The sequence below is a fragment of the Pagrus major genome, chromosome 15, assembly GCF_040436345.1.
Source record: "Pagrus major chromosome 15, Pma_NU_1.0".
In the NCBI taxonomy this organism is placed as follows: Eukaryota; Metazoa; Chordata; class Actinopteri; order Spariformes; family Sparidae; genus Pagrus; species Pagrus major.
Window position 1 is genome coordinate 13,366,989 of NC_133229.1, and position 22,860 is coordinate 13,389,848.

A 22,860-nucleotide genomic window follows, 5' to 3' on the forward strand; every position below is an offset into this window, starting at 1 on the left:
GGAGTTTATGTTTTTCGTCAATTTATTTGTTTGTTTGTTGGTTTGTGAGCAGGATTACACAAAACTACTGAACAGATTTCCACAACACTTGGATGGCAGATGGGTCTCAGAATAGACCCCATTAACTCTTGGTGTGCATCGACAGATCCTGGACAGATTCAGGATTTTTTTTCACCTTCTTTAACATTGCGAGATTGACATTTTTGTTAATTTCTCAGGGAATAATGCATGGCTCTTGACTTCAGGTGGCTGAATACAAAAGGAGACTGCTGGGCCTTGGCGTAGGCATGTGCTCTACTTAGTGCCATTCTATTTCCCTGAGAAATTTACCATTTAAGTGTTGAAAAAATGATGCCCTATTTTGCAATCCTAAAGAAAGTGAGGAAAAAATTCCTTGTCCTGTCCTTTTATCTGGATGCGCACCAAAAGTTAATGGGGTCTATTCTGGGCCAAGACCCATTTCTTTATCCAAGTGTCGTGGAAATCTGTTCAGTTCTTTTTGTGTAATCCTGTGTAAGCCCAGTGGAGGCTTTTTATTTGTGACAAACCTGCCATACTGTCTTAGAGAACATGGTAATTCTGTATTTCAATGTCCAAAGTCCCCACATGTTTTACTACTCATGTGTGATCTCATTTCTCCTTGACTGCCCGCAAATATGCACTGTCATTTTCAAGCTAAAATCTCCCCGGGAAAACAAAAGAGTGTCCTGTCATCACCACAGACCATTCTGACATGATCCAATTTACATGGCATTGCCCACAATCACACAAACAAACGTGATGAGCTCATACCAACATGACCATGGGCATAACAGAGGAGACCGAGAGAAAACAGAGAATACTACAAAGGAGAGGAGAGTGGGTGCATGGGTAAAGAGCGAGGGGCTGAACGGAGGCAGTTTCTGCAACAGCGAGACACGATTAAAGACTTTTTGTTTACATCTCAAAGCACACAGACCCAAGTTGACCCTACAGCAGAAGAACAATCAGAAGAAGAGATAAAAAAGGAGGTCAGACAGCACAGAGTAAACACACAGACCCGCCGTCTCATCATTCCCCTGGCTCCGGGCCTCACAATGCACTGTGGGAAATGCCCACATTCACTAATGCCCAGTCAGTGCCCCAGGTGCACAGACTTATGGAGAACACAGCCTCTATCAAACAAGCATTGTAGTGTCTCCAGGAGTCCAACCTCTGGCATGAGTGCTGCTTCAAAAGAGACTCTTTATACTCTGTCTGCGTTTTGATCTATATAAAACTCAAGTAAAAGTCCTTTCAGCTGTTTCACTTCTAGACTGAGAACACCAGACGAGAATCTCTGCAAAAAGGAAGTGCATTCATACCTGAATAAGACTTCAATACTTCTATAACAGTCGAAGAAAATTGAACAGCTTTCCCGCACAGATATTAGACAGACAACATCTGGAATAAAAGAGGCCACAGACAGATATAGCTTTGTGCTGAACTGCACCGTCTGATATCTGCTCCTGTGGTTACAGAGCTTACCGGAGGTCACTGCCCTCAAACAGTCATCTCGCCACACCTCATCTGTCAACAGCTGTGCTCTCACGTGTAAAATTAAACAAAAGATAGCTGTTTGCTTTGCCGTGGACTTTGGGGTTTTGGACTGGTGGTTATTTCCAACTGTTGTCTTATCGTGGAGGCAGCTTACATGGACATGAGTCTGTTTTCCTACACCTGATGCACCCCCAGATTCTGCTCTGCTGCTTTGTGTTAGCTAGCAGTAGCTCCATCTGGAATATCTAAAAGCTCAGGGGTCACCCCGAGATCTGACTCCGCTTTACGTGGTTCAGGGAACAGTAAGTATTTACCCAACAGAAACTGCAAATGGTGAATTCTTTTCATTTCCTGCACACATTCAAATCTCATAATATCTACCATATGCTGCGTTACAGACAGAGAAAAGGGGGTCTGCCAGAAGAGTGGTTTGAAACACCATGACTGTGTATAGAAGCAGGGAACTGGAAGAAGGGAGAGACAGAGCTAATCTTATTATGTGTATGTGTACATATCTTTCATCTCCATTTCTGGGAACATCAGTTGAGTCTTTCAAAGTAATTGATTGCATTGTGAAGCAGCACAGCATGTTGTGACGCTTCACATGTAAAAAGGTCAAATGCTTCTTCGCCGAGTGGTGTTTTGACAGTAAATATCCACAACAGATGTTCTGAAAGTGCTTTAAGACACGACTCTTTTCACTTGGTGGTGACTGAGCCCATTCATCAAGTCATTTGTCTCAGTATTTCTAGTGCGAACATGAAATACACACCTTGTACTTCAGATCTGCTGTTTCGAAAAGTCAGATGGCAGATAATGCATTAAGATGACAGCCGTCGATAAAATAAAATTACCACTGCAGCTCCGGAATGACGACCTTTACGTGCCAAGATTAACATAATTACCTACAGCAATCCATCAAGTGGGAGCTTAACCACAGTAACAGCTCTGATGGTAGCTCCAAATGATCACAGTGACAAGGTGTAGAGCTGCAAAGTTATGAAAAGAACAGAACCACTGCTCTGGATCTGGACCGAGCCTCGTATAAAACAGCACAACAGTGGTAGTGCAGGGGAGCGGCAGGCCTCCTCCTGGCTCCACTGAAAATGGGAGTCTCCTACCCTGATGCCCCGCCAGCTGGCCGTCTGCCCAGCGCCTGCCAGGCAGCACACTGCCATTGTCCTTTAGTTGTTTCAGGGTGATCTGAGAATTAAAATAGACAGGACAACAGATTTTCTCTGTTTATACACACAGAATAAAGAACAGCCACTGCGGTAAACACTCACCCAGAATGCACTGAGTTAAATGATTTAAGTGATGTGGTAAACCTGGCCAACGCAGTGTCCCATTTTTAATACAAAATTCATGAATACTGACTTATTGAATGCAGCCTTACTAGAAATGTGACTAGCAGTGCCACACGAAGCTCTAATGTGTATGTCAGTTGATATTATGTAACAACCAGCATTAATATCACACCCATGATACACATGCATAGTTCTAGATATCTATAGAGGTCTCACAGACTGAAGCTCCTGTATGTTCCCAACAGAAGGAGACCGTGTTTGTTCTTGGCTGCTCCAGTGGAGCCCCACGAGCAGAGAGCACTGTGCTGTGGCCCTTCTCCAAAAGGGACCATCTGTCCCCCGAACTTGGCCTAGCCACACCGGGCCTTCGCTGCTATGGTGAGACAGAAAAGGGACGTGCAGGGTTGATGTGGCCCAGCAGGCCTCTAGAATAAACCACCACCTATTTCCATCAGCACACATCCCCCCTCTGCTGCTTCCCAGCAGCCCGCTGCTTGCCCTGCTACCTCCATACCAACGACAGCCTGTCAGCGGAGCGCACTCTCTCAGGGAGAGGAGAGAGAGAAGAGAGGGGAGAGAGAAATGGTGAGAAGCGCACTCTCATCTCGCAAAAGGGAAGCTGTTAAAAGAGACTTCGGAGTTCGGAGCAAACACATCCGTGCTCGCGCTTCTCTGCTGAGGTCAGTCAGAGTGCACATTGTCACATTATCGCTGAGGAACAGCGCAGCAGAGGAGGGAAGAAGGTAAAGACTGAGAACCTAAACACTAAGGCACACGCACATCACACATCACTCAGGGAGCAGCATCTACACATGCTGACCAGCAGGACAACCTCAGAATGTGTCAGTGTCCTCTTATTCACTTTGGTAGTGCTCAGTTTGTTTTCAAAGTTTGTTTCTCACCCAATCTCAGAGATTTGTCTTAGAGAGACAATTTGGACTCCTTGGCAGCAGCTGGGAGCTCCACAGCTGACACAGAGTATGGTTTAGTCAACTAGGGGGATGCAAACATAACTTGAGGGAGGACAGGAGTAAGCACAGATACACGGATGAATCACTCTTATATTCACCTCGCAAGAACTTTCTGTGCTGTGTCTGCCAGAGACACACACTCACCAATTCCTCCTCTGATACACACCACAGGCTAGACCACTCCTCAAACACAAAGAAAAGACTTTCCTCGCTTTACACACTGCTTATTCTGCACATATATGTGAGGTCAATATGCATTATTTAGCTTTTAATTTTTTCCCATGATGCCATTACATGACAACCAACACCAGAGATCAACAGTTGCCATGCTTACCTGATTAAGAGAGTCCTTTTTCATCAGAGCCATAAATCCTAAGAGCACAGGACACAAAGCCCTGTGAGCCACTGTGGTAATGAGCTCACTATGGAAATGCTATCCAAGTGCATTAAATCCGTCAGCCACTTGTTGAGAGAAAGCCGCCACACTTCACAGCAAGAAAGCCCCTAAAATAAACAGCTCTTCCTTCTTACTCCCTCTGTTTCTTTATCCAATCACTAGTTTGGGGAGAAAACCAAGAAAGGTGGAAGAAAAAGAAGGAGAGAGTAAAATAAGGTCGAGTCTGGCGGCCATCAGGGAGTCAATTTAGGGAAATGCATACAGCTGCCCCTTAATGCACGCGGCCCTCTCCCTCCCCCTGTGACAAAGCCACCAACAGAATGAATGGGACTGCAGCATTAGCATATGTAAGGGAAAGTAGGTGGCTGTGCTGGGCGGGGGGAGAAAGACTGCTGGGAGTTGGTGGCAGGGGGGAGGGGGTGGACCGTGACATTCAGAACTTCTCTGGCTGACAGGAAGGACGGGTAAAAAGAGGGGGAAAAGCTATTGTTCCCGGGAAAAGATGCCCAGGTCAAGCCTGTGACCTTAAGTTTCTTGCAATGGCTGACATTTGGAGCGGCGGGAGATGGAGGGATCCACTTATCGGTCCTCCATCCTATGAACTGCAGCCGGGTACAAAGGTCCGTCTGACAAACAGAGCCAGTAGCAACCATGACCACCTTAAACACACTGAGATAAGAGGAGAGAGACACAGCCAGAGAGTGGAATTGCCCTTCTTTCAAAACTGATAATCCCTCTAGCCACATGCCATATGCTGAGCCGGCATATTTTTACCTTCAGCAGACAGGAGGGCTGGGAGAGGCTGTGATGGTCCTGAGAGCAAGGAGGGAAAAAATGTATGACAAAAGGTCCTCATCTCTGCAGGGCGCTACTCTCTGGTGCTTCACTGCAAACAGCTGTGGGTTTAAGGGCCGACACACCGCAAGCCAGAGAGCTAGTGCCACCAAAGCCTGACTGCAGTTTGTTTAAGTGAAGCTTTTATCAGAAGATGTGAGGCAATGCATCAAAGGCTACAGCTGACAGCGAGCTGACCACTAACATTCATGCACAATCTGCACCTGAATGGCAGGAAGTAAGTAAGTGGTCTATTTAAAAGCTGAAACTGTAAAGGTTTGCTTGGTTTGCTTTGTGCTGGCGTGGAAAAACAAAAAAAGGAACCCAAACCAATCCAGTGAAAACAACAACTTTCAGACACTGAGTGGTGCCGCTTTCAACATTTTAGCAGACATATTCTCAATGCATTTTTTAAACATTTAGTTTGATTCAAAAACAACTTAACGTTTCAGTACACAGACCATCATCAGGTTGAAGAGGAAAAATATCCTGAAAAATAACCTGATGAAGGTACTGTATGTGTAGCAAAACGTCATGTAATTTTCTCAGTGTGAGGACAGTGTGCAGGAGTTATTTGCTATGAAACATTTAGTGGGACTTTCTTTGATTACATAAAGACTTCTGAAAAGTTATTTCCTCTTAAACAAACACAAGTCAGCTGTCGTCTCTGTGGTCGTGTTGTCAAAAATGTTCTTTAGTATCAATACACCCCTAGCAGCTGCGCTTTCTCGCTCTCTCTTCTGACAGCAAGTTGACACAAACACCACTGCAGTGCCCACTGAAGTATTTAACGAGATGTCCCAGTAAACTGCTGTTGATGAGGGCGTTGTGCTGTTGTTGGCCCAACAGCCATCTGTAATTCTCAAAGCTAAAAGTAATCCCCCTTAGAGCTATCAGGCCTGAGGAATCTCAGACAGCAGGGCTTGGGCTATGGTCAGAAGTAACATACTTAGATGCTGTTGTGCCTAACACACAGTACACAAACCTTATTATACCAATCTTTTAATAAAAATCAAAAATTTTCCTCATTTAATTATTGTAATTCTGCCTATGGTATCAAAAGTTGATATTTTTCAAGGTATTCTATTGAAGTTAGAAACTCCAGTCACGTGACAAAACTACTCTATGGTGTTCACCTTTTAACCGAAGATGTCAGGCATTGGGCTGTGTCAGTGGTCATTACGTGTTCAATCAGTTGCTGCTGACGCTAGTTGTTTAAGTTCAGCTTGGTGTGTCTTGGCCTGAACATGGAGTTAGTGTAAGGGTTATTATGGTTAAAATCTGTGGGTGTGGAGACCTATAAAACCATTCTCAACAACCACTGAGACACCTCTAAACAAGGCACTTGTAACTATTGCAGAGGCGCTGCATTATAACCATGGTTCATAACTGCACTGACTGAGCTGTGAAGCCACTTATTTCTGAGGAAGTCAACCTTCCTTGGACACATAAAGGCTAAATATAGAACAACTCTGCAAGGTAATTGAGTTGTGATGATATATCTCTCTTCCTATATAGTGCAACATAACTGAGTTTCAGGGGTCTTAATTGGAAAAACACTAAACAGTGACATTGTAACCACTTCCTGATGACTGCTTTGCTCTCCCTGTTTCTGGTTGGAGGTAGGAGCATGTTAATAGCAGGAAATGACAGACTTTAATCGAGCCGAATGAATGGCACCAAGTACAGGTCTGTGTGCCACAGTCGGCTTTGATCTAGCCTCTGCAGGCAGGTTCTCAGCTTTGATTGGAGTTGAGGGGAAGGAAAAGAGTTTTATTTGAAGAGTGGGAAGCCCCAGGAGGTAACACTTAGCAGTTCTTGTCACTGCATCCCAGCAAACAGACAAACTATTCATCGGCCTACACACATGTGCAGCAGGGCCTGTGGAGAAACACACAATCCCACAAACACTGCTCGTTTGCACATGGACGGCCGGGTCTGATGGGTAATTTACATACCATGGGTAGTCATTACACAAACGGATACACATGCACAACGACCTACATTCACAAACACTTCAAAATGTTCTTTCACAGCTCATCTTTCAAATGCTGGGGAGAGTTTGGACTTATTTAAAGAAATGTACTGACTTTTGGACGATGTGAGGCGAGCTGTTTCCCAGTTTCCTGTTTTTATGCTAAACTAAGCTAACTTCAGACACCTCTACACAAGGTCAAACAAAGCACGACCATGTTTTTTCATAAATTAAATATGCCTGGTTTTTAATAATGGGTAGTTTAAAATATTAATTAAATAAAATATAAAAATATTTTACTGCAAAAGTTAATTTATGTGGTTGATGTTTGGATCCTCCCCAAAACTGAAAATAGCAAAAAATGAGGCTCAAAGTAAAAAAGGGACAACATCTGCTTTATCACATGCATCTCTGGAAATAATAATCACAAAATTACATTACCAAATTTGGACTGGATGTTCACAGACATGTATTACATACAATGAAGCAACAATATAATCAAAACCTTTGTCCATGTTTCAAATTTCTACATGGTGCCTGAATATACTCCCAAAAAGATGTAAACATAGGCAGCTGTGGACACCATGGAGCTTAAAGGACGTGTCCTACACAGGCAGACGTATTCTGTACCTTGTTGTATTGTAGTGGTCGCTGTCACAACAAATTGGAGGGAGACGGATGACTGTACAGGGCCTATGTATGCACCCTATGATGATAAAATCTACGTCTCAAGGACCGTCATGCAATCACAGATGCGGAAAGTAAAATTCCGTATTTAAACACACATGAATTGTGGATGGAAATTGAATAGGAAATTAAAAATCCAAAAGGTAAATTTATACAGTATGGCTGTTAGTAAGGGCGCCAATCACCAAAAAAAATAATTAATATGTACCAAACACTGTTATCTTGTCACAAAAGTAGGTTTTTGGACTATTAACTTCACCGTACGATGTCACCAGCCCTTTTCTTCTGTTGACTGCATTGTTCGTCCTTGCAGTAGAGATATGTTGGATCTTACACTGCTTCTGCCTTTTCATACATCACTGGTTCCATTACTCCTTCCATCAGCCTCCAGCCTTTTCCCATAGGACTCCTAAGCACTGTTTTGTTTGGTGATGGCTTTGACCATTTGGTACATGGCTGTGAGTGCATGCTGGTGGATGACTCAACTCATCCAGACTGGTACCTTCATCTCCTTTCTCACTCTTACTCTGGCAGTGCTAATTTTAGCCCCTGCGATCGTCAAAAACCGTCATTACGTGCCCAAACAAAATGAATGTGTGACGTCTGGCAACAGGCAATGAATATTTTCCCCAACAGACGCATACTAGTTCTGCACCTTGCATAATACAAGAGCATTAGCATTGTACAGGACTTTCTTTTGGAGATGCTTGACTGTGGTGCCAATTTTTCATGGGACAAACTGTGAAGAACTCACTGTAGTCCTTTACCTGATCACAATAAATGTACACTCAACATTATTTAAAAAAAAAAAAAAAAAATCACACTCATTTTCTCTGTAGTGGAACCAACTCCTTCTGAAAACAACCCAACATTTGTCATTCGACGGTTAACCTGATAACACAACCAAACTCAGCATGGTGGTGTGGAAGCAATTGAGGCTTGCTTCATGATTACAGTACTAAACAAGTCTAAGTAGTACAATGTGGCGAGGAACGAGGGCTTTCGCCTGATTGTTTTCACCAGGGGACATTTAATAATCACCAAGAACCAAAGGCACCTGTATCCGCTCAGATTGAGCGCTCATTCACGAGGGTGTGACGATAGCCAGGCATGTGATCCCTTTCGCCGTCCAGTATTTTTAGTCCTGCTGATAACAGCCTGCTGTGGTAAGACAAGTTCTTCCTTAGTTATGCAGAGTGGCAGAGAAGTTGTTTAGGGAAATGGCCTGTTCCTCCCGCAGAGAGGAAGGGGGGAGCAGCAGCTGGCAGCCAACAGGCAAACACAGCATCTCCGAATGTCACTTCTCCCCTATCCACCCCCTTCCTTTTTATCTCTCTCCAAATTCTCTCCTCCTCTCAGTTTGTTCTGTATCTGTTGTCTGAATTCATCAGAGAGCTGGAGTCTGAACTGCCTCCACTATCCCTCCCATGCCACTCCATCAGGAAGAGAGAGAAAGAGAAGGGGGTTGTGGGCACATGAGGTGAGGGGGTGGAGAGTAAACAGTGGCTTTCGCATCCCTCCATGTTGTTGCCAGGCAACTTTTTTCTGCATATGACAGCCTTGAGTGACAGCAGACCTCCCTTCAGAACAAAGCGGGAGGGAGAGGAGAGGAGCAGAGAGCAGCACACAGATGAGTGGTGATCCGCTGAATACAGGGGCAGGCGCACATTGTCGTCGAGTTTCGAGCAGCACAAAGAAACATTATTAAACATTTGGACAAAATCACAATAGTCTAGAAAAAAGGGTGAAGCAGGCCCAGAAGAGTAGTTCCCAATTTAGGGGTCAGAACACACCAAGGGGTCGCAAGATAAATATGAGGGGTCATGAGATGATGAACAGAAATGTGTGCTTCTAATTTTTGCTGTTTTCTTTTAAATTACTGGATAATTTGAGTCTTTATGGCCTCTAAAAACTGTTCAATTAGAGCAAGGAAACTACTCTCAGGCCTTTAGAGGTCTTTATGGGTCCAAAACTTTGTGCTCAAACCCGAAAAACCGAGCAATTTACCAGCTGGAAGTGAACTAGACCAGCCTATCACTTGAAACATGGGACCCAGCCAATGAAGAAGTTAGAAATGCTGGATACAACCCCAGACAGGAGACAATAGACGTGATCTGCACTGATTTCTACTTGTTCACACTCATTTACAAGTTGTCAATACAAAAATTTGTGTTCTGACCTATGTAATGTTAGTAGCCTTCTCCATTGTGCCTGGTTACACACATGGACACATATAATCCATCCTCTTTGCCAAACAAGGTAAAATGTAGATTACGTCAAGGTTTTTGTTTTTCTTCTCTTGCTGATTGAAACAGCATGGCTAATCCACTCGTTAGTTCAATTTAAAAGTTGACTTGCATGATCACGGCTGAGTCTTGTCGGATCCACTTGGGTATTACACATAATGCTAAACAGATCCGGGAACCAAACTGGACCCGATTGGTTGGCTTGCGTGTATCATATGCCCTACTTAGGGTTGCAGAGGCCTGGTATTAAAAGAGGTAGTATGAAAATAGCAGATTATCATAACGTGTGGATTTGCCCATCTATGGTATTGAATTCTACAGTATTTGTCATTACAAAATATATTTTTTCAAGTTTCATGTCAGTCACGAGGACATAATGTTTAGTGAAAATTATAACAGAGCCTTCAACCAAAAAACCCTTCTGTTTTCATCCTATTAAAAGGCCATTATAACTGTTGATATTAATAATAGAGTGAAACTGTAATATGGTTTTAAATGGTTATTGCGCTGTGAAAATTTCATACCATTGCAACCCTACATTACCTGTATGGGATCTCGGTGATGAAACAAAAAGACCTCTGCTATCAAAAGCTTGATGCAACTGGTGACAGTGAATAATGCAACGTTCAAGGTTGACAAGCGTAAAAGAGGAGTTTCAGAACATGGTGCTTCTGAAAACGTTCTGTCTCTGGTGCAAACAACTTTCTCTCTGTTCAAACCAGATAAAGAAAAATTCATTTCTGTTGCTGTCACACTGCAGAACAAACCAGTTGATTAATTTTTGAACACTACAACATTGCCACTGGCACACTGAAGGATGTCTTCAGTAATTAAGTGCTTATCCGAGTCGTGTTTATATTTTGCAGTTTTGCACTCGCTCTTTCATTACCTACGAACATATGATTAGGATCTGTAAGAAACTCCTGGGGCAGAGTATCAGCGTTTACCACCACAACCTACAAACTATACTTTGGCAAAAGTTGGCAGACACCAATAGTTCCGGCTCAGCACATTTTGTGAGCGGCGCAGATGACGTGCTTCATCCATAGGGCACGTAATGAGGGTTTTTGACGATCGCAGGGGCTAAAATTAGCACGTGAATAATAATCACTGGCCGGAGAGCTGCTTTTCATTGGAAGTTTGGCAGGGCAGAGCGTGCTGCTGGATGCCAGGTCAGGGGTGCTGCTCTACGGATGTGTGCAGATGGAGCGGGCAGTCAGGAAGCAAAGGAAAGTTGACACTGGAAACCATATTGTTAACAGCAGTATGGGCAAAGCTGCCAGTGCTTTCAGATGACCGAGTAGGATGCCAGATGCCTGCACCACGGCTGGCAAGAGAAGTGGAAAACAAGGCTACAAACAAACAAGTAGTCCAACAATGGTTACATTCACGGATGAATGAACCTGTTGGCAAAATGTAGGTGAGGCTGGTGAAAGTCTGATACATAACAAAAAAAGAAAGAATGTATTCAGATCATTGTACAGGATCTAGATACCAAAAATAACAACAACAACAAGTAGTGAAGTGCAGGCCATCTGGAGCATATGTTCCAGTGCAGCTACTTCCTCCTGTAATTAATGAAGTCCTCCAAAGGGAACAGTCTGATTAAGTGAAAACTTTTCTTATTCTCCACAGGCCTTGTTTTCAGAGCTCGGAGAGAAATGGCTCCGGCAGAATTCCTGAGAACTAGGCGGCCCTGGTTTGTCATGCAGCTGGCATCTCTTTTTATGGAGTCACTTTCAAAGCTTTTCCCCCTACAAGTGGCATCAAAAACATCTGTTCCCAGGGCAGCCACCCACATGAGAGATCGCCCAGTCCTGGCCTGGCAGGATGGCCTTCAGATGTAGGCAACATGCAAAAGTACATGTAAAACCCCAGACAGCCACATAGTGACAGTTAAGACAACAACATAAGTCATGAAGTGGAAAGCGGAGAGGTAGGAAAAGAGAAACAGAGAATGAAAAGGCTGTACTGAAAGGTAAACATGGCTCAAAAGAAGAATGACAGGAGGGAGAAAACCCTAATAACAACAGGTTATAGCGGAGGAGGAGGAGTGCAATAACTAGTACTTCTGAGTGAATGTCCCAGCCATACTGAAGGATGTGCAGTGGTACTTTAAATCCCAGGCACAAGACCAATTTGACCTCCATCCTGTTAGAAGTAGCCCTGGTAATGCCTGATGAAGTAGCAGCAGCACAGCTACTGTATTTTAAGGCTGCTGTGTCCAAAGATGCCTTAAATGTGCACTCTGACAGTGCTCAGAGCAGTGTAAAACGCTGTGCATCATTAAGGGAAGTGTGTGTAAGTACTGTCCACAGCCCTGTAAAGAGACTGCTGGTGGGGTGAGAGTGGATGGAGGGAGGCAATGGGAAATGGTCCGAGTTATTTCCATTCCCTCAGCCCGTTTATGGAAACATTATGGGAGCAAGGTTCAGTTCTCACGGAGGAGGAAAAGATTCGGGAAGGAAGAGTGAGAGAAAAGTGAAGGAGGGAATGAGGGAGAGAAAAAGGAGGAGGGACTGGAGAAATGCTGCTTTTAGCTATTTTCTCTGGAAAAGACCTTGCTCTGTGTGTGTCCTTCATTGTGCGGTTCTCCCTCTGGCAAAGGCCACAAAAGCCTCCATTTATCTATCCTGAGCATCTAGCCTTATTGAGAGAGGGTCCTGAAAAGCAGGCAGCCATCACATGTGCCAGAGTGACATGGCTTTTCCCTTGTTAACACTTTAGACTTGCACCCAGAGTGCACCCGGCACAATCTCCACCTGAATGAGGGATTACTCCTGCCGACAAACGGGCGAAAAAAGAAATAGTACATCTGTTCTATATATTTGCATTTCTTTGGTTGAATCACAATGCACCACTTGACTCGATGGAAAGCGAACATTCTCAGTCAGGCGTGAGAAACCCACCCCATCAATGAGGCCTTTTTCCACCCTTTGGTTTCTTTAACCAGGGTAACAGCACATCACAAGGAGCAGCTTGCACAAAACACAATCTGTCAACTCGGAGGCAGACGGGGACCGGTTTATTCACGATTTGCCCTCATCAGTTTCTATTTACTCAGTGTTCTTGGGAGTAGAAAGGGGACCAAGTGCAATTTTAGGACATCGCAATGTGCGCTATTCAGCAATCTGCAGCTCTAATTGCAGAGCAAGAGGAATTTTCTACATCTCTTGCATTGAGGCACAACAGCTGCAGCTGGCATGGCATGTGGTGGGTGTGTTTAAGGGAGGTGTGGTGGCTAAAAGGGTGTCAAAGTCTAACCTCCCACTGAGAGCCACCCATACACGCGAGCACCTACACATAAAACACACACAAAATGCACCCAAGGTTACACCCACATCTTCACAATCACACTGTTTTCTTTTGTCTCCATGTAAAGATTAATAATGTTAATGACATACCGAAGCATCAGGGGAAATTCTGCTCTCTAAATTTTGCTTCCCTCTCTGCTGCCACTCATCAGCACATCCTTAATCTCACTGATTTAGAGAGGAGTCAGCTGCCTTGAAGGAAAAAAAAAAACACAGTACACACACGCATCCCATTCCTCCAGTCAGCTGGCCGTCATCATCTCCTGCTAAATATCTGTGGAGGCACGCACAAACACTGTACATGAACCATTAAAAAGTGTGTAGAGAGGACAAATGGATAGGAATGCTCTCTTTTTGCCTCCACATCTCCACTCTAGTCTTGTTCCCACCTCTTTACACCACCCTCCTACCATCCCCCTTCCTGAATGCTAAATGGGGAAAAGTGTCCAGGGAGATGATTGCGGATGAATTCATTCCTTCCACCAGGAACCAAGTGCACTGATCCGACCTGGCATGAGGGCCCCCAGTGATCGAGTGAACTTTGACCTTCAGAACTGATCGAGGCCAATGATCTGATGAGGTGCTCTTATGAAGGGGGGGAAGGGAGCGTGCAAAAGTGGGGGTGGATAAGTAATGTCCCAACAGTCATAAGGAGTATGGTTGTATTGCATATTGCAGCATTTCCTCAGGAAGCTCACATGGAAGTCCATTGGCATTAATATTTATGTAATTCAGAATGACACAGAAAGAGCTGGAGTTAGATCTCTGAATGCACTTTCGCCTCAGTCAAGCAAAGATCAGGCACAAGATGAATAATGTGCGCAGGAAGGTGTCTGTCCTTAATCACAGAGTCGGCCAGACTTTACAACCGAATACCAACGAAGCACAGATTTCCTTATTACTCACTTCCTTATCTCTAAACTGCAGCTGGCTCTGAAGAATGTCACCAAGATGGCAGCATTTAGGGAAATCACCAGGCACTGGCAGCTGTACAACATGCACTCTGGGTCACCAACCAGCAGAATCAAGAGGAAGGTCTTGCTTTAAGGGCAAAAACGGCAGGCAAAAATGACGAAAAAGTCCAAAATACACATTTAGGTGTTTATTTTCATTCAGATTCTTGTTCTATGATGTCTATGTATTATGTTGCAGAAATATTTACAGAAGTTAGCATGCTATCCAGCTAAATTATGAAGAAATTTGCTCATATATCATTCATACCTCAACTTATAAATCATTTTATTCTTAAAAACATGGCAAAAATCTAATTTTATTCATTCGTTTTCGCGGAGTAAAGTCTAAAGAAGAGCATTAGCTCGAAACACCAATAAACTGTGCTTAAGGGAGCTACAGTGTGCAGACCTTTTTTTCATGTTTTCATCAATATGTTTTTGTTAACATTTTTACAGTTTTCACATGTAGCGTCTGAGGTAGATTGCCGACATAGTGTTATATCCAGCAGGGTTTGGTAAGGTGGATGACTCCCACAGGCTGCTGCTATAAATACGATCTCAGTCAATCTGCCTGGTTAATAAGAGGGACAAAGAGTCCTTCAGCAGTTTGTTGGAGTCTGTTGGGTAATGTGTGCGTCTGACCTTGAGATACCACTTCAGAAATATGAAATATTTGAATTCTCACCATCGTCCCAGAAGAGAAAGCTCAGACAGTAATGCTATTCAATACTAAATCAATAACAACCACAGACTTCCTGTATGGGACCCCCTGAGGCAAAATCCTATCAACCAGAGGCTCAGTGTGTCTTTTTCAGCATCTATGGCGGGAAAATGTTTGCAAACCCATAATATTCCACATTGTAAACCTAGCCATGGGCATGTTTTGTTGATTCTGCAGTGCAACAAAAAAAAACCACTGAGGTGGCAAAGCAATGAATGGTGCAGCAGCAATCCATGAAGTCAACAAACAGAGGAGCTGGGACTAACCAGGGAACTGGCTCTGTTTGAGTAGAGGGAAATGCAATGATATCCTCGGGGAGCCCGGACTGCCTTCAGCGAAAATGAAACAAAATGACAGGAAACAATTAACCTAGACTCATTTGTCTATTTACACTCCCCTAGAAGAAGTCAAATGTCACCAACTGAGAGAGAGGATCTTCGTGTGTGACCTGATGAAGATCTGTGTGTGTTTACATGCACTTAACTAACCTGATTATTGTCGGCTTTCTGCTTTAACCTGATTTATTTAGAGTCAGAGAAACTGTTTCCTTAAAGGGAAGGGGGGGCTGGGAAAATCTGGTCAGCTCAGCAGGAACTAAACTTTTAACTTTCAGTAAGTGTATTCTAAGTTATTAGATCATAAAGTAAATCCATCAACAAGTTAAATTTGACCTCTGACCTTTTGTGTTTGTGTGCTCCACCTAAACACAGATTATCTTGTGACAGACGGGAACAGTGTAATTATACAGCTGCTCCTGTGGTTAAATATACAGCACCTGGCTGTGTATCCAGCAGTTGTGTGTTGGTTGTGTTTTGGCTCGAGCCCACACAGCTCAGTGCTGAACTGTATGTGGCCCTACAGGCCTGTTTACATTTCAGAGAGGTTCCGAGGGCTTCCAGTAAACACCGCCTGAGGAAAGGTAAGCACTGAATGAACACACAGTGTTGCTGCTAGGCATTGTAAGAATTAATTGCACAGAGACCTCTTGTTGGGATCCTAACATAGTGTCTGGGACACTGTTTGCCTGCCTGTGTTATGTAATCTCCTTTCCCTCCGCTCCTTCTTCTTTTAAGGCAGTAAACCCATATAAAGGCGAGCATTCAGTGTCAAATGAGCTGCCCCTCCAGCTCTGGATCCCACAGCGTCCCACCCCCTGTGGCTACCCTCCAAACGTCCACAGAAGCTTTCAATACACTTGAGCGGAGGGGAGGAGGGGAGCAGTTGATCTCTTCCACATTGACAGTGCGATTACAGGAGCAAGAGAAAAAAAATCAGGCCACTGTCACTCCGGATCATTATCCTCTGTCAACAGCCTTTACAAATCACATAAAAGGAAGGATAGTCAAAATGATGTCGCAAAGAAAGAGGAAAAGCAAAAACAAGCGAGATGGAATATACTTCTCTAGCTTCGAATTAGCTCTGCTTGGCTGAGCCGGTGCTCCTTAAACACATCATACCACTGCTGCAGCAGCCCTGAGTACAAGAAAAGGCCAGGCCGACTGCCAGCCCCTGCACCGTTCAGCTCCTCTCCGCTTTAGCCTCCCCTTCCACTTTGTGTAAAAGGGTTTCCCATACACACCAGTAAATCCAGTATCTCAGGCCTGTCTAAATTAGTCACAGACTACTGTGTCTTTGCTAACAGCAAGTCAGAGGAACAGGCCAAAGGCAACATTGAGTAAAGACATTTTTGTGCTTCAGTAAGTGGATACAAAGACATGCATAATTCACAAGTACAATCTGAACTGAACTACAAGAGACAAATATTTATATTTTAAGGATATCGAACGGAAGTTTAATGTTTAATTTAACCCAATGAAGCTTTAGACACAAAAAAGCAGTAAAGCTTCAGATTTTTTCTCAGACACTTGAGAAAAATTTGAGGGCTTCACGCTGCCGTCAAATGAAAGAATAACACAATCAGAATAATACATTGAATCACGACACTTTAAAATACACACAAAAAAACAAGGCAAACGGCCAAAGGTTTGTTATTGTAGTTCTGGGATTCCCGGTATAAACCACATATATTCAGTTAACTAAACTCATTATCATCTGATTAATGGGTCAGCGGAAACACAAACAACAATGACTTCCCGATAAGTTTCGTCAGCGCTTCTAAAAACACAATGACGAACCACAGACCATGACTAGACTGTCACATTTGTCTCATGTCAGAAGGCTGACAACATAAAAGGAACCAACAAGAAACAGACACTTTCTCACAATTGATAACAAGGGCTGTTTAGGAGAAAGTTCCTTCCTGTAAAAAGACTGACAGAAACATGTACATTCCAGTCAGTACCGTACAGAACAACACAAGCACAAATTCAATTGTTTTATTACTATATTATTTACATCTTAAGTACATACTGCTTAAGGAAACGGCCTTACATATTACAGTGTAATATCTATTGAAGCGATCCTGCTGGTCATTAAGCTTAAATTGAATTTCGATACAACCTTAATGCTTGACAACAGTGCGGAGGTTCTGCAAAAGCACTGGTGAGGTTAAGTGAAGGGTACTGGCTCCAGCAGCAGTGCCTCAATGACTCACACATACACTAACACACACACACATGCAAACACACTAAAGCTGAGCACTTTATGGCACATCTGTCACGGCTCTGCTCCATTTGACTTGTTAATTATAATCAACCTCTATCAGAAACAAGTCAGCGCACTTTTACGCTTCAAAACAACTCATCCGATGGCTATTTGCTCCTTGGCTTACCCAGGGTCAATTTGACAGTCAAGGGCGCAGATGTCTGCACGAGGGGGCTTCATGTAGTTTTGGCCTATATTTGATGACTACAGGTCCCATTTAGTGTACCTTTGAGGCTAATATTACATTAATATATTACGAAATAAATAATCCAGGAAAATGTAAAGTGTAAAATACATCCATCCTATCCAACCATCAAACTCAACTCTCTATTTACAGTATTCATTACTCTATCATTCTAATGGTATGTTCCATTTGCACTGAAGTCAAAATTTCTGAGTTCTCAGATGGAAATTTCAACTTGAAAACCCCCTGAAGTTGGATTTCTGACTTGGAAAAGCCTTCAGAACCTCACAAACCCTGACCTCAAAACCCAAGACGTCTGCTCCAGGCAGTAACAGTAAGTAGAAGCTGTAGAATTTAGCGTATATTAGCACTTCTGTCTGTTTTGCGTCTCATTAAATCAGCTGTACACACGGTACTACCCAACCTCTTTCTATAGATATGTTGCCACAGCGTCTGTGCACGCAAAAAAACACGTAATGTTTTGTTTATACCTACAGAGCAAGCACAACTATGTTTTGCTGGAGGTGTGCATCTTTGTTTTCCGACTTGCTCAACTGGAATGTGGTCAACTCCGGTGTGACTTCTTTTCCAGCTCCAACTTCTGAGTTAAATAAGTAAGTAGCACGGCACTGTTGGCAGGCAACTGCATAATATATGTATCTAATGTTGGTCATTTTTAAATATCCATGCTGGACACCTTTCCTAAAGTGGTGTTCACTGGAAGATAAAGTCCACAGAGGCTGTAATGGCATGCAGTCTGGACTGGCTGGATCACCCACACCCAGTCATGTCTGCCGCTTCAGACAGGCCCTTTCTTTTTCGCTACAGTAGGAAGGAGGTATGCACACCAGCACTAAACCAAATCCCTTCTTATCTCCCATTGGAGGCTGGCTGAGACCGCAGAGGTCAGCTGTCCCGATTGTCTGGGCCTGCTCAGGGGAACACAGACCGAGTTAACCCCATGGGTCACGACTGGTCCTTGGACTCAGAGGCAATCGGGTTAATGACTGGCCAGCGCTCATTCTCTCCATTGTGGCCCAGTGACAGACACGTAGACAAAACATGTAAGGAGGGTCAGCAACTTTCTGTGGCCTTTTCCCCAACATTCCTGATATGGACACTAATGAGTCCCCGAGGGAACACGGGGTGCAGACATGATTTATCTTGGCAAGACACATTTTCCTATATGCTTGACTATAGAAAATCCATAATGCATGAACATGATGGTTTTTTGGAGTGACACTGTTAAATGACTTGGTGAAACAAAGACTGATCCTGTGGTATTTGCACTTTGTCATGACCGGAGAACAAATGGCTAAATAAAACTATTGTGCGTCCACACCAGGGACTGGTGGGACACACTGGATTATTAATTTTTCCAAGCAAAAATGTCAAACATTTGAATTAAATGTAAGGATTTGCTGGCTTACTTTGTCATGTATGATGGAAAATGACGAGTCTTTGGATTTTGGACAGTTGTTGGACAAAATAAGCAACTTGAAGATGAAATTTTGGGCTCTGGGAAATTGTGATGGGCATTTTTCACAATTTCTTGACATTTTATAGACTAGATCAATTGTGAAAAAAATCGGTAGATTAATCAATAATGAAAATAATTATTAGTTGCAGCCCTACTAGGACCATGACTAATGGATTTACTGCAAAACCTGAAGGTTTTATTTTTAAACTTGATCAAGCCATGATCAAAGATGACTAAATTGGGAAAGATCTTAATTTGTAAAATCTTTGGTATTATGACAATGACAGTCCTCCTTTATAAACTGAGATGACCCACATTTCACCATTGTGTGTCTGAAGATCAAAGAGATTATCTAGAGGATTAATGATTTTCTTTCATCTGGAAAAAAACCATCTCACAGTTACATCTATGTTGACTGTGTGGAGGCTACATCTGTAAGCCACTGCCATACAGTTAAGGGCATATGTAGCTCTTTCCGTATGTCCTGTGTGGTGGACAGAGCTTATATAGAAAACCATGTGTGGTTTCAAAAGGTCATCGTTAAAAAGGTCCAAGCTCTAAGCGGGTCATATGATTTTGTTGTAATGACCAGTGACACAGTAGTTACATCTAATGCACTGCCACAAAAGGGCTTTAAAATAGCTGTAATGCGGATATAGATAAGTATAAAGTACATCATCTGTGGCTCTGGCTGAAGTTGTCAGATCCTTAACCTTTTCCATGATTGTTCTAGTTATGCATGAGCAAGCAGTGACCTCAGAGTTGGTCATCAAACCTATATTTCCCCGCATCCCACTTCCTCCTCAGTCCTTCAACATCTCTCGGCGATGTGTCACCAGAGGTTGATGGGGTCCTCACCAGCCATGCCACGATCAGCATTTGACTTCTGTCACTATACCATCTGCTCCACGAAGCAGCTTCCCCTCCAGCCATGACACTGCGTTTTCACTCAAATGTGCCTGGCACCATAGAAAACCATGGATGGATGGCACAAGGGTTGGAAATCACTGAGCAGAGCAGATACAACATGTGCCAGACCCATAAGAAAGGCTGCTGGAGCAGCAGCTATTTTACTTCTGACACAAGATAACCATGAAGATGTTGTGTTGTGCAGATCCATGAGGTATAATGCAAATCTCTTCGTAAAATGCCTCTAAATGACAAGCATTACATCTGACCGAGCACAACATCAATCTGCTTCTAATCTACTGTATCTACTACAGGGCTTAGCCACATCAGTTCAGTCAGATTAACATACATCTTCTAGACACAAATAAATAAACAAGCAAAGTGGCACACAAGGGCACCAATCCACATATGTCCTCAGAAATACGCCACAGGCCACAACATCTCATTTGTGCATTTCACATAATATTGTGCTGTGAAGGGCTGCTGGCATCTTCTTCCCGTGTTTCTCTGGAATGGATGCTGACACACGCCAGCGCCCAAACAAGCTGTTCAACAAGCCGTCTTAATGCTATTACGCTGATTACACATGAGTAGTCGAACTATGTGCAGTGCAGACAAAAGCAGTGAATGACCCTAAAAGAACCCAACACGCTGACCTTTGGGCAATTAAACATACTACAGGGTACTTTAAACTGGTTACTGGTCTCAATTTAATATTCATGCCTCTTTATGACCTACATAAGCAAACAACACCATCAGCAAGAGGACTGGCTGTTTCTATAAAGTTATTATAGTAATACTTAATGCCTGTTACCGGGTCTGATTCCGACTTATCTGGGTTAGATAAATCACAAAATTAAAACGCAGACTGCTGAGGATGAACTGAGGGGTCTCACAGCCTGAGGAAAGAAGCTGCTGTGTAGTCTGTTGGTATGGCACTAAAATGAAATGAAGAGCCTTTGGGTTTGGGATGGTTGCTTGGACAATGAAGCAATTTGATTTGATTGATTTTTCACGGTTTTGTGACATTTTTTTCACAACTGATGTGAAAATAATCGGCGGATTAACCGATACTGAAATGAATTGCTAGTAGAAGCCCTCCTGATACCTCGAAGAAACTTCAAGTCCTTGTACGTACTGTACACAGCCAGATCTATCACAAACAGACCCCTGCTGGAACATGGGATCAATTCATAAAAAAACATCAACCTAATGACGGCATCTGTGCTTTCCCTGACAGTGATGAGCGGGCTTAAATTCTTCCATAAATCCAGACTGCAATCAAAACAAAGGCTGACAAAGAGAAGGAGAGAAAATCTGGCTCTCACAACAGGAGCAGGCAGCATGTGATCCCCTGTCTGCTGGTTGGTTGGTTCTGAAGCAACAGGATTTGGTTGGGAGGCCTATTGTGACTCCTGGCTAGCCAGCCAGCCGGTCAACCAGTCAGCCTGCACAGACCAGACCAGGTTTCATGATCCTCGTCACATGCATGGGGTCTGGGATCTGTTGGAGAGGGGGGTGCCACATGGTTTGGCATGCTTCTGCGGTACAATAAGGAGAAATGCATCACCTCGAACAAATGTTTTTGTTCCTTTTTCTGTTCTCTAAATCATGACCAGTCAGCACACCAGCAGTAGAGAACCGTGGGAACAGACAAAAACAAGGGGAAAGATCAGGACACAGTGTCAGGCGCACTGGGGAAGTGGTGTAACAAGACTGGAATCAGCTGCTGCTGTTAAGTAATTTCCCAAAACCTACAGAACGCCCCCAAACAGTGTGTGTTACGGTAATATCTTCACAGCCAATTTCTGTTTCACAAACACAACACAAGAGCTGTAACTCTAGTGGGGCGTCTCCAGACCAACTAGGCCAGAAGACATCCTAACCAGCTCTGAAATGATAACAACTGGATGTGGCCTGTGGGCATGTCACAGGAAGCCGTTCCTCTGCCAATCCTGACAGGTGCCTTATTGTTCAGCTGAGCACGCATTGTGCACATAACTTTATTTTGAAAGACATATCTATCCAGCTCAATTACCCATTGTCTGGTTAGCCATGCAGAAGGCGCTGATAGAAATAGATGAGAGCATACTTCTTCTTCAGGGCCCTCTCTTTGCCCTATTGATGGCAGAACGCAACAGATCTCTATTCAGACTAAGATTCAAAGACTTCCCCTGGTACTGTCATTATCATGGTTGTTGAATAGATCTCCATCTAGGAGAGCACTGTTGGCAGTGGGTGAGATGGGGTACCTAGACCGCCTCATTTTCATCTACATTAAGATCTTGTCTTTATCTTCCATCTATCTAGGAAAAAAAGCCTGCCTTCCTTTCTTTAATGCAACAAAAACATAGAATTTCCAACAGAAAATTCAACAATGTAGAAATCAAATGAAAAACTAAATTAAAGATCACAAAGGTTATGTATTGACAGCAGCTGCTTAATGAGGACAGGCATGGATCCAAACTCGATTGTAAAACAGGTTTACTAATAGAAATATTTGCAGGATGACAGAGAGAATGAGCAGATTAATGGGGTTGTTATTCGCTTTTGTGCACAATAATAGCAACTTATTCACACATCACTGCAGACGTCTTTATGTCCATTCAGGAGAGTGGTCAGTTGTAAAATTGCCTCCCTGATGTGCAGAGCTATGACAGCTGGAGTTCAGCCAAGCATTTTTGTCATTAAAAAGGAAAATATGTTAAATGTTAATACCAGGCCATCAACATACTGGAGCAATGTTAAAACACTCCAGCG

General features: G+C 43.4%; 1 protein-coding gene across 5 annotated transcripts in view; it reads right to left on the reverse strand.

The window, feature by feature from the left end:
• sipa1l2 (signal induced proliferation associated 1 like 2) overlaps positions 1-22,860 on the reverse strand; it is a 91,202-nt gene that overhangs the window by 66,871 nt on the left and 1,471 nt on the right. The window contains exon 1 of one of the 5 annotated variants that reach the window (XM_073481532.1): positions 1,344-1,434. The exons of the other annotated variants lie outside the window; for them this stretch is intronic. The gene's annotated coding sequence lies outside the window, so the exon portion shown is untranslated. Of the gene's footprint in view, positions 1-1,343; positions 1,435-22,860 lie in introns of those variants that run through there. 5 annotated transcript variants of the gene reach the window in all.